Source organism: Marmota marmota, unplaced genomic scaffold, assembly GCF_001458135.2.
Source record: "Marmota marmota marmota unplaced genomic scaffold, marMar, whole genome shotgun sequence".
NCBI lineage: Eukaryota > Metazoa > Chordata > Mammalia > Rodentia > Sciuridae > Marmota > Marmota marmota.
Genome location: NW_025999961.1, coordinates 7,129,060 through 7,141,351, shown reverse-complemented (window position 1 = coordinate 7,141,351; position 12,292 = coordinate 7,129,060).

Here is a 12,292-nt window from a genome sequence, read left to right as displayed (position 1 = left end):
ATATATATATATATATATATATATATATATATATATATATATATATATATGTAATGAAACATACATATGTTTCATTGTAGTAAAAACAAGTCAGTCAGTATGACAGAAGCCAATAGCAAGTGTGGGGGACTTCTAACTGGAAATATTATGTCAAGCAATTTAAATTTCCTTCTAAAGTCTATAGCATGTCCTTGAAGGGGTTGAAGAAGAGTGACATAATCAAATTAAGGACCCAAAAAAGTTCAAAACAAGAGCAATGTAGAAAATTAAGTAAAGCTCTGAGTTAGAAGGCAATTCTAGTAATTTAATCAAGACATAATGAGAGTTTCTAAATAAGACCACTCAATGAGAATACATAATAGAGGAGATATTTTAGATGGATATGCAACAGAACTTGTGGATGTACTGAGAGAGATATGAAGATGACTAGCAGCTGTATCGGATTCAATGACTTTGAGGACAATGGGCAGGTATACAGGAAAAGAATTAACACTATATTTTGATTTAGCCAGTGGTTTATAAAAGCATCACAGTGTTCCCTGATCCTTTCCACCCAAAATTTTCCATCAGACTTTTCTCTGGAGCATATAAAGCTAGCAGACACTGTTTATTTATTAGTTTTCTGCTGCTGTGTAATGTTACCACAGAGTTAGTGACTTAAAACATCAGCTTCTTAGCCTACCCTAGTGTGGGTCACAGCCAGGCATGGCATGCTAGGTTGCCGGCTGATGTTCTCTGCTCACAAGGCCGAAATCCAGGTGTCCACTGGGCTGAGCTCTTCTCTGGAGCTCTAGAGAAGCATCTGCTTCCAAGTTCATTTTTCATGTTGTTGATAAAAACCTAGTTCCTTGAAGCCACAGGACTGAATCCCCACTGGGTGGCAGCCAGGCTGGATGACTTGATGGGTAGAAGGGACAGGAAAGGGGCAGGCCTAGCCTGTGACTACAGTAAAGGTCAACCCATAACCAAAAATTAGATATAGATATTAGGCCTCTGGAAAACCGCAGAAACTCGATAAATAGAAAAATGGAGCTCCTGAGAGACTAGAACAAATGGAAAAGGGAGCAAAGCTCAAATACACACTAGAATAGAGCGTACACTGAGGAAGCGCCATGTTTCAGACGCTACATTAAGCACTGAGTGAGTCTCACCTCTCCCTCAGCTCTTTAATTATTTGTGGAGTCTATCACGACCTTGCTGGGGACTCATCTGACACTGCCTTCTGGGCTTTCAACCAGTCTCTGCATCCTCCTCTTCTCATCGCCCTCAAACACAGCATTTCTGGTCTTATCAACCAATTCCCCCAAAGTCCTTATCTGCTGACAGGGTTTCCTACACCCAGAAAAGCACCCATCATGGTTTCTGTTTGTGAGCACTTGAAACCCAGGTGTCACCCCAAGATAGCCCTTGCCTTCATTCCCATAGCCAAGGTGTCACCAGAGTAATTGGGAGACAGATATATTTGTCTCTTAAATATCTTCCTTGTCCATATTTTCCACTAAAACCTGATCTAGTTATCACTGTTTCTTGTTTGGAGCAACGTCTCAGCTGCTCTTTCTAACCCTTTCCCATCTCCTCCAGTCCCTTCTCTAATGCTTAGCAGGGGCCCCAAGACCCACACAGCCTGGCCTCTGCTCTCTGCCCTCTCTCACTGCAAGGATTTCCTTCTTCCTAAACACACATGGTCCCACAGTCTCTGTCCAAGCTGTCTCTAAGTGTAGCAATGTTCCTTCCCACCCCCAACACGATTTACTTCTTGCTCGTCCTTCAGATCTCACTGGGATCTGCCGGATCCCTTTATTTTACTCATACACTACTACATGACTTTTCTTCCTACATCATTGATCTCGTTGCAATCATGTTTCCTTTGTGCTGATTTATTATCCGACCCCTGTAAATTGGGAGCTCCATGGAGGCAGGAACCTTCTCTGATTTTGCTCACACTTTCTTGCCCTCAGCTAGCATAGCACCTGGCGAGTAGTAGGTTCTCAGTGATATGTCACTGAATGAAGGAATATTTTCTTTAATTATCAAGCAATAGAAAAGAGCCAGACTTGGACTCCACCACACCTGAGTTGTTGTATATTTGTCTTCCATTTCATACAATTTTACGTTAGGAGTTTCGGTATTACTTTCAGAATTTAACCATCAATGTCAGATGGTTATTGCAGATTGTAAACATTATACTTACAAGGTGACTTCTGTTCTTTATCCATGGTTTTGCTCTTATTTCAATTTTGGATGATATTGACATTTACACCCCTTCTTCCTTGGTGGTAGGGATTATCTACCTTTAATTATTTTAACTTTGCTGAATCACTTAGAGATATATCCCTTTAATACTTTATCTTGTAGTATAATCTTTTTAAACAACGTGAAGTTAGGAGATTTTTCTTTCTTTCAACAGATTGTTTACTCCATTTACGTTTATATCTGTTAATATCTTAGGTCTTAGCCCTACATTTTTACTTTATGTTTTATGCTTTTAATACTTTTCATTTTTAAATATTTTCCTCTTTGATCTGGGTTTCTATGTTTTGTTTTTATGTGGTTTATGTTTATAATAAATTTTTAGTTTTAAATTTTATCCTTTTGAATAATACATTTAAACTACTTTCAAAATTCTTTCATCAACATTAAACATTATCTCTAAACTTGCTCATGGAAGATGAGGAAATTATCATGCATGCCTGTTCTCTCCCTGCCCCCCATAATGATTTGGTTGGTTATATTGCTATTTTAAATTATTCTGGTGTTATCTTCATGCATTAAAATAACGCACTTAAACCATCATCGCTTGAATTATCAGCATTATAACTTCAAACTTCACAATGAAATAAGAGGAAATGAGGAGGTGTACACTTCCTCCCATCTCCACTTCCTTCCTCCCAATTATTGTACTGAGATCATTATTTCTAAACTGATACAATTTATAACCTTCACATTCTCTTCCAATGCCATAATTTCCAGTCCTTCAGTCTTGGTGCTGTATCTAAATTATTTCAGCACTCACATCAGTAATTCTCATTTCTTGTTCCTTAGACCCTTGTTTTTATTTATCTCTCATCTCTTGGTTCGCTAGATTTCATAACCAAGCTGATTTCTTTGGCTAAAAAAAGTTAATGTGTACCATACTTCTTAAGTTTTTTGTGTGTGTCAAAATAATCTGTTTTCTCTAGAGTGGAATGCCATTCAACTGCATGTGGAAATCATTCCCTTGAAGACTTTGTAAGGTTTGCCACACCCTTTCCAGCACTGTTGCTATGAAATTCAATGCCAATTTGATTTTTTCTTGATAGAGGTGGATTTCTTTATTTTCTGACTTTTCTTTTTCATTTATTCAACAAGCACTAATGAAACATCCACTGTGTGGTAGGTACCATGTCAGGTTCCTTATTCTTGACACCCAGCAACTTATCATTATTAGTTGTCCTAGCTCATGGGGACATGGTTTGTACTTTGCACGATTAGTTCACAGACTCAAGTCTTATTTTCTGGCAGCAATTTTTTTTCTTTTCTTTTTTTGCCATTGAAATCTTTTGGGGAGGGGTATAGCTATTCATTCTGTTCTCTTCCTTGTGAAAAAGTCTTTAATCCATCTCTGGTGTGAATTACCTACATGCCCTTTGTTTTGTCTTGTTTTGGTTTCTCCTACTAGGGCTCCTTTTTCTGTTTTGCTTGTCTTTCTGTCTCTCAGATATCTTTACATTTGTCTAATTCGTTTTTTTCTAATTATGACTCTTTTTAAATAATGACAGCTCCGTGTTGTCCAGCTTTTTTCTCAAGAGTTGTATGGTGAAGATGTTATAGTTTGGACTTGGAATGTCCCCCGAGACTCATATGTTAAGGGCTTGGTCTCAGCTTGGTCTTTGGGGAAGTAGCCAAAACTCTAAGAGGTGGGGCCTCGTTGGAGGTCTGTAGGTCATTGGGAATGCCTTAGAGGGAGATCATGGACCCCGGTCTCTTCCTCTCTCTCTTCAAGTGATATAAGTGGTTTTGCTCTGTCATGCACTCCTGCTCTGATGTGCTGCCTCACCACAGGCCCAGAGAAATGAGGTCCATTAATCATGGACCGAAACTTTCAAAAACGTGAGCCAAAATAAACCTTTCCTCTTTACAATTTGATTTCTCTCACCTATTAGTTACAGTAAAGGAAAGCTGACTAACAGAGAAGGAAATGGAGAGTGCACAGGAGCCATATTGTCTCGGCTGACTTTCTCATCAACTCTGTCCTGCCTTTGCTCCAAGGACATGTCTACACCTGGTGGTCTACATGCTCTCTGAGAGTGAGCAGAAGGCTTGGTGGCTCACAATGAAGCCCCATAGGCTCAAGTGCTTTGTGCATTGATGTGGCATTTATTTTTGTCTCCTCGACAGGCTTTGATCCAGTGATCAAAGCTGAAACCATAAATATGGCAACAATACAGCAGGGCTTGCAGGTTAAGAGTACAGGCTCAACCTGGGAATCTAAGCTCTGTAAATGACTAGTAAAGTTGGGATAACAGCAGTACCTTTATTGTAGAGTTACTGTGAGGATTACCTGAATTAGTGCACGTAATCTATTTAAATCATTAGAGAGTAGGGCTTAGTACAAGTACCTATGTGCTGCAGGAGATCTTAATACTTCTATGTACCTAGCATAGTATGCATTCAATCAGTATCAGCCATTTTTTATTGTCAGTCTTGTTAATTGTACCATTACTCCCACCATATGCTTCCATTATGTTTCCTACAAAGTCGAAGGATTTTTGTCCTTCCAGTCCCACCTGGTCTGCAGTGCCTCACTGTGGCATGTGGAATAATGGTCCCCAGTAAGGGACAACTGGCAAAAATCCTTTGGAGTAATGCCACCTACCATTTGAGAACTCTGCCCTGTGTGCAAGGGCTGTCCAGTGTGAATCCACTTTGTGCATCCTCTGGAATTGGGGCCAAATGCTGCTATATTCAGAAGTAATTCTTCATAGTTAAGAGTTGTGTCTGTCTTTTGGTTTCATTCAAGATGGTTTCTTTTGTTAGAATTTATGTTGCTTTCAGTTGATATTAGAGAGTGGAGCTTAGTCCAATTATCTTTATGCTTCCATCTTCAAGCAGAAGCTCTTAATACTTTTAAATCCAGGAATATTTTTAAATAAGTGAGAGACTGGTGAGCTCCTCTCTTTCTGCACTGAAGCTTAAATATGAAGACATTATAAGAAGGATTTAAGAGTTGCTAATGCTGTGTTCATAAAAGGACAGTTTAAACCTTAAAATCAGTTCCTAAGGGAGATTATTAAATCTTATTCCAATTTTATACTTGTGACTAAATATTTTCTTTATTTAGAAAATGGCTTTGCATGAGAAATAGAAGTATGGGTATAATATAAAATCTTGGTAAATACATTTCAAGTTGTTATTTAAATTTTAACTGAATATAAATATGTAAGTATATATGGTATGTGCATATACATATGAATATAGATATTAAAAAGATATATTCTTCAAATAATATAAACCTGGTTTCCACCCATCTTGTCCAGGACAGAGTTTGAAATCTATGGATTTTACTTTTCCTTTGAATGCATGTGTCATTATATCAAGGAAGTAAAACAGTAAAGCCAGTCTGTTGTTATTTGTTATTTTCGTGGTGGTGGTGATGATGATGGAGGTGGTGCCACATTTATATGTGGGAAGACACAATGTTTATAATTTTTTTCATTTGCTTTCCAAAACAGCCATAAAAGGTAGAGTCAGTTATTGTGCTCACTTTGCAGATGAGGAAACTGAGGCTTAGGGGTGTAAGTCACATACACAGCATCATCCAACGAGAAAGGGAGAGATTTAGCAAGCCAGACTGGCTCAAAACCTGTGCTCCTGACCGCTGTGCCAAACTTCCCTCCCCTATCCTCTGATTCTTCCTCCCCAGTATTGTATACATGACAGTAGTCACTCTGTCAAGGGAAAAAGGTAAATTTTTAATTAAATAATTTGCTCAAGGTCACCCAATTCAAAACAGCATATACCAATGCTAGTTTCACTAAAGCTCTTAAAAATTAGAAAACTGAAGTTATGGGTCTCAGAATACAGAGTGATAAACTTTCTATCAATATTTTTCAATTCATTTATAATTCTCTTAAGACCCATTTTCCCTGTCCGAAGGCAGTAAGGGGAAAAATGCTGGCAGGAATGTTCTTTTCCATGGGTGGCCAAATCTTCCAAAGCTTGAATGAATCTCCAAAACAAATGATCACTTGGCTATTAAACATAGGGAAGAGGAAATTGCTCTGAACAATGGTGCATATAAACGGAAGTTTTGAGGTATAATAAATATGATTCTCCTTGAAGGTGATTTTTTTTAAAGATTCAGGTTGCTGAACTAAGTCAAAAGAGACAAATACAGCTCTTTGCTTCTCTACGTGGAGGTTAATCATAAAATGCATCTTTGTTTTAAAGTCCCATGAATGTCGGAATAGGAAACCATCCAGTGTCAGTTCATAAATGGACCATTTTGTTTGAAACTTTGACAAATGACTCCCAGGCTTTGCTTCTCTTTGCTAAGAAGGAAGCCATGGCCTTCTGGGGCAGCTTCTTAAGATATTTCTATGAGATTTATGTGGCACAAAGCGCTCTCAAAGACAAATCAATATATCCAAGTAGAGCATTCTAATATAATCACACTGATCAAGAAGAGTGTCTCATAGCCACAGATCTGTCATTCTTTCTTTTCATCGTCTGAAGGCGCCTGAAGTTTTTATGTTCCCGAAACAAAGCTCTGAATGACATTCTTTCAGTCGTGTTTGAATTTAACAGAATTCCACAAAATCAGCCATCACTGTGGATGCAAGCTCTCCCGTAGGAAAGCCATTCAAGTTCAGACTTGATGGCAGAAATATCAGACAGAGTACCAAACTGTTGAAGAAGCATGGCCTTCTAATTAGCTGTGAACCTAAATTGACATACAAAAAAAGAATATTCTGGGAAGTCATAAAGTCTGTAGTGCTTTAGGAATGAGGATCTCATTGTTCTACCCTGTTCCTGAGAAACTGATGTGACTCCATTTTTGAGAAACCAGCCTCTACCTCAGAGCAAAGCCTGTCCAAAGGCAGGGGGAGGCGGGGGGGAGGGGCCTTATCCTTGGAAAATCCCACAGATGTAGCCACTCTGCTGAGTTGTTTGTCTGTAAATAACAGGAGAGAGAGATCTGCGGCAGTTATGCTATTTTCTGGAAAGACCACCAATCAGTGTGAGACAGGGAAAATACCTGGAATGCCTGGTGACCCCCCCAGTAGTCTCGGTGACTGATAACATGTTAGGAAACCATGAAGTTTATCGCGTGCACCCTTGCAACCCCTCACGTCCCCAATCACCCCTACCCAACTTGTTCCCACCAGTGAATGTGCTAATCAATGTTAAGAGTTGTTGTTTGATTTTCCCGTGGTATGAAATGATTTGCTGTGTGATGTTGTGACACATAGAGTATCCCCCAAAACCTATAAAATCTCACTGAACAAAGGACCAGGACTCACTCCTCCGAACCACTGCATTGGAAACGGTTGTGCGTCCAGGCTTGAGCTTGCAATAAAGACTCTTGTGGCTCCTGGTGGTCTTTTGGGGTCCCTCTAATCCAGCATTACATTCCTTGGGAAGACTTACAGACATTTTGATTATCAGTGGTCAGGTTCTTACCAGGCCCTGTCCCCAGCATTCTCTAGTTGCAGGTGATGCACAACCTAGCAACCTTCCTCCACTGGTACTTCACCACTGAACTTCACACCCTGCCTTCCCTTTAAAGAAACAAAACAGAGATAAATAGAGCAAGGGAGGAAATCTGTCTCAAAATTGTGGATGAGAATGGGTTTAAAGAAAAAGGCAAGGAAGGAGCTATTGGTGGAGAGTTAGAGAGCCAATAAATAACATTCTTTCTCTTTTATACACGGTACTGTGAATCCTCCCACCCTCAATGTGTACAATGAAGTCCTAACTCCAAGTGCTTCAAAATGTAACTGTGGAGATAGGATTGTGGTCATTACATTCAAGTGAGGTCATTAAGATGCACCCTTGGGGCTGGGGTTGTGGCTCAGTGGTAGAGCACTCACCTCGCATGTGCGAGGTCCTGGGTTCGATCCTCAGCACCACATATAAATAAATAAAGGTATTGTGTCCAACTGCCACTAAAAAAATAAATAAATGTTTTTTTTTGTTTTGTTTTGTTTTTAAATGCACCCCTAGAAGAAGACATTAGGACAAAGACACACAGAGGAGAGACCATGGGAAGACACAGGGAGAAGAGGGGCACCTGCAAACCAAGGAGCGAGGCTTCAGGAGAAACCAATCCTGTCTCTACATTGAGCCCGGATTTCCAACCTCAGAACTGTGAAGAAATGAATGCCTGTGATTTAAGCCAGCCAGACTGTGGCACTCTTGTTATGGCAGCCGGAGCAAACAAATATACTCTACACCAGAGTTCAGAACCAGCCAAAACTAGACAGAAAACAGAAATGGCGAAAAGTGGATTCGAGAATGTAGCTTTGGACCATCAGTCAAAAGCGCTTTCACTGAATCTGTCCCTTCAAACAACAAGCCTGCCTAGAAGCATCATATAAAGGAGATGAGGAAGCGCTCCAGGGATGGACAGACAGTTGCAAAAGAAAGAGGACCCAAACCAGGAAGAAAGAGGGCTCCTGGGCAGGAGAGCATGGCAGAGGGGGGCAAAGTGGTGAATTTTTCTCCTGTCCTTTTTTTGTGGGTTTAGGGAGTAGAAATTCCTCCCTTCTATGGAAATGTGAAGAATGGGAAACCCTGGCAGATATCAAGTTTTATTCTCTCCTGTGCGTCATAAACCAGACTCAACTTCACTTAGATGTGGCATTTGTAACCAAAATGCCAAAAAATGAAGTCTTGTGGCCCCATACCTCCCCTACGCCCAGCATGCTCATCTTTCTACAGTTCTTTTCTTAGAGGAAAGACATCATCACCCATCCCTGTGCAAGGAGTCTCCCAGGCTCATCTGGTCTTCTCCTTTCCATCTTGTGGATCTTCCTCTTCAGTGGCTCACCAACCTGTCCGCCTCACTCGAGCCCCACCCCATGCTCAGTTAATCCCCCCATCACCCTTCTTCCTGGATTTCAGCCCAGTTTTCTTTATTCCCTGCTATGATTTGGATATGGTTTGTCCCCCCTAAGTTTTATGTACTGAATGCTTGGAAACATGCTGGGACTTCTAATAGGTGGTGATGGTCATGACCACCCTGCAAAGGGATTAGTGTTGGACTTAAGGAGTGTGTTAGGTCTCACAGGAGTGGGTCAGTTCTCAAGAGAGTCAAGTCATTACCCAAAGTGAGCGGAGCCCTCCCCCACCACTCTGTTGCTTCCTTTCTTACCATGTCACCTCTTTCTTTCATACACACTCACCATGGGATGCTCTCCTCCATGAGGCTCTCACCATGAGCTAACACTGGTGCTATGCCCGTGGACCTCGAGAACTGTGAACTAAATATATCTCTTTTCTTTATAAGGTACCCAGCCTCCAGTATTTTGTTACAGCAACCCAAAGAAGCCTAAGACACTGGCCTTCTACCACTTACCCTCCTTCACACTGCCCCAAGAATAAAACTTCCGAATTTTCAATTTCATCACCATGTCCCCCAAACTCAAACCCTTCTAGCTCCTTATTAGGAAATCTGCCTGATTTGGCTTCATCTGCCTCTCTGCCTAGCCAGAGCCAGGGGGAGCCAGAGTCCTGTGTCATCACCAATCAGGAACACAGGCTTTGATGACAGAGGAAAAGAAGACAAGTTATGCACTAGATGTACAGTGGGGCCGTGAGACACTTCATCTCCCATACCAACTGGAGGGATTTCACCAGGAGCCAAAGTTTAGGCCTGCTGTGCCCCCAGCACCCAAGGGGAGGAGGGATGAAATAAAGGGCCCAGCATCTCCCTGTCTTCTCTCTGATATCTACTGCCCAAAGAGAAGAAGTACTAATAGGAGGAGGTATACATTTCCTTTTTTTTTCTGGTACCAGGGATTGAACCCAGGGGCACTTAACCACTGGGCTACATCCCCAGTTCTTTTTACTTTTAATATTGAGTCAGAATCTCATTAAGCTGTAGCCTTACTAAGTCGCTGAGGCTGGCTTGGAACTTGCAATTCTGCCTTGGCTTCCCAAGCTGCTGGGATTACAGGCATGTGACACCACATGCTGCAAGATATATATTTTCATTCAGAGGCTCTGACCCTGAAGGAAAGAACTTGCATCCCAAACATTGACTGTAATCAGGGACAGTCTAAGGAAGTCCCGTTTAACTCTCACACTAAGTTCACTCTCTCTCAGTCTCCTCAGCACTGAAGATCATATCTTACTCTAATCTACCTGACCCTACCGTTCCAGTTCTGAATGTACATAGGGAAAAATGGGTGTCATTCTCACCCATTCAATCCCAAGGAAGATCCCTGATTCTTCTGCCCCTGGGTTAGAGATCTGCAATGTTAAGAGCTTCTGAATAAACACAGAAGAGAGGTCACTGCTAACTTCTTTGCTCATAGTTGAGGTGAATTACAGCTGAAGAGCCTCGGCTTGTCGAGCAATTCAGGATCAGCTGCCCTGGGGCAGGCAGGCCTCAGCCCTGTGGAGCTTGTTGCTTCCAAAACACCTTAGGTTTCTGTTTACTTGTTGTTTCTCTTTCCCTCAGTACTGGGGATCAAACCTAGGGGTGTTCTACCACTGACCTACATCTCCAGCCCTTTTGATGTTGAGATTGGGTCTCCTTCAGTTGCTGAAGCTGGCCTTGAACTTGCAATCTTCCTGCCTCACCATCCCCAGTGGCTGGGATTTCCCCATGTGTGCCACTGTGCCCGGCTATCTTGTTCTTTTGAGTTCCCCATTTTCATGAATGACACCACTCCCTTGCGATGCATTTGATATCAGAGCTCTATGTCCCTACTCACCCTCCTCCTCCACCCCTTTACAACAATTATTAGCAAGCCACGAAGATCCCACCACCTTCAGTTTCTGTGCTCTTCCTCACCTTCCACTTCTTACCCTCCACCCTGCTTTGTTGTTTTTTCATTGGAATACTACAGCAGCACCCTGATTTCTCTAAATTTTATCTCTCTTGGCTGCAATTCATCCAATTCACTGTTGGCAGATTAATATTTCCAACGAGCATATTTAATTATATGTTTCACCCTTCAAAAACTGCCAATGAGTCCCCATTGTTTCTAAATTAAATATGACTCTTCCTGCTGGCATTCAAGGAAAGCTCTTCACAATAAGGCTCCAATGGCCCTTTGGGGCTCTGTTTCCTTGTGTCTTGTATTTTAGTCATGCTAGATCAGTTAGTGTCACTCTGGTACAGCACTGAGCCTTTCCAGCCTTCTTGCTTTTGCTGATATGTTCCTACTTCTAAAGTTGTCTTTTTTCCCCTCTCCAAAATAGATTTTGAAAGATAAGTAGAAATTAATAGGCAAAGCACAACTATTTCATGACCTCCTTTCTTGTCCTTCTAACCCTGACCAAAGTTGTGTCTTTCTCCTTTTTTGGCACCAGAGATCACAATATATTGTACTTTCCTTAGTGCATTTATTTTCCTCTGCTATTAGATGCTCTTCCCTCCAACAGCACCCTTATTTTTATGTGGGCAATCCCTCCTTTCCTATTCTCAGTCCTGTGGGTTCATGGAAATTATTTCTCTTTTGTTTTCAAGTGGAATAACCCAATTGACTGCCCCTCTCCTCTATACCTGAGTCTTGATATTTTGTTTAGGGAACAAAAAATGAGCCAATTAAGGTCCAAGAAACATAAGGGACATTGACTGAAGTTTTGAGAAGAGAAGCCACCCTTACCTTCCAAAAGAACTCCAAGAAGACACATCCTTGCTTTCTCAGATGGTGTGGTGAGGGAGTGAGGTCTAGAATTGCAGAAGTCATTTTGCGGCATTGTTACAAAAAATCAACCCTCTAGCTTTACCTGCTCATAATTGGCATGGAAATCACTAATTTTGGAGGTCACACAGCTTGGCAATACATTGTTAGTCTTCCACTAGCTTTGCTGTAGATAACACCTCTGACATGTGAGTTAACATGATAATGGTTGCCTAGGTTACTCCTCAGGGACTTGTGGCTGCTTTTGCTGAAAACACTGACTCTTCACTTGGACCTGCAGATGTCTGCCATCTGGGAAGGAAAAAGCTTGGCATCTTTGCTTTCATATTATGTCTGTTTCTTTCTTTTACTGCCTTAATCTTTAGGTCAGATTCTACTCAGCTTTGCATGTAAACATGTTGAACGTTTGAGAATGGTTGTATCCAGAAGTATAA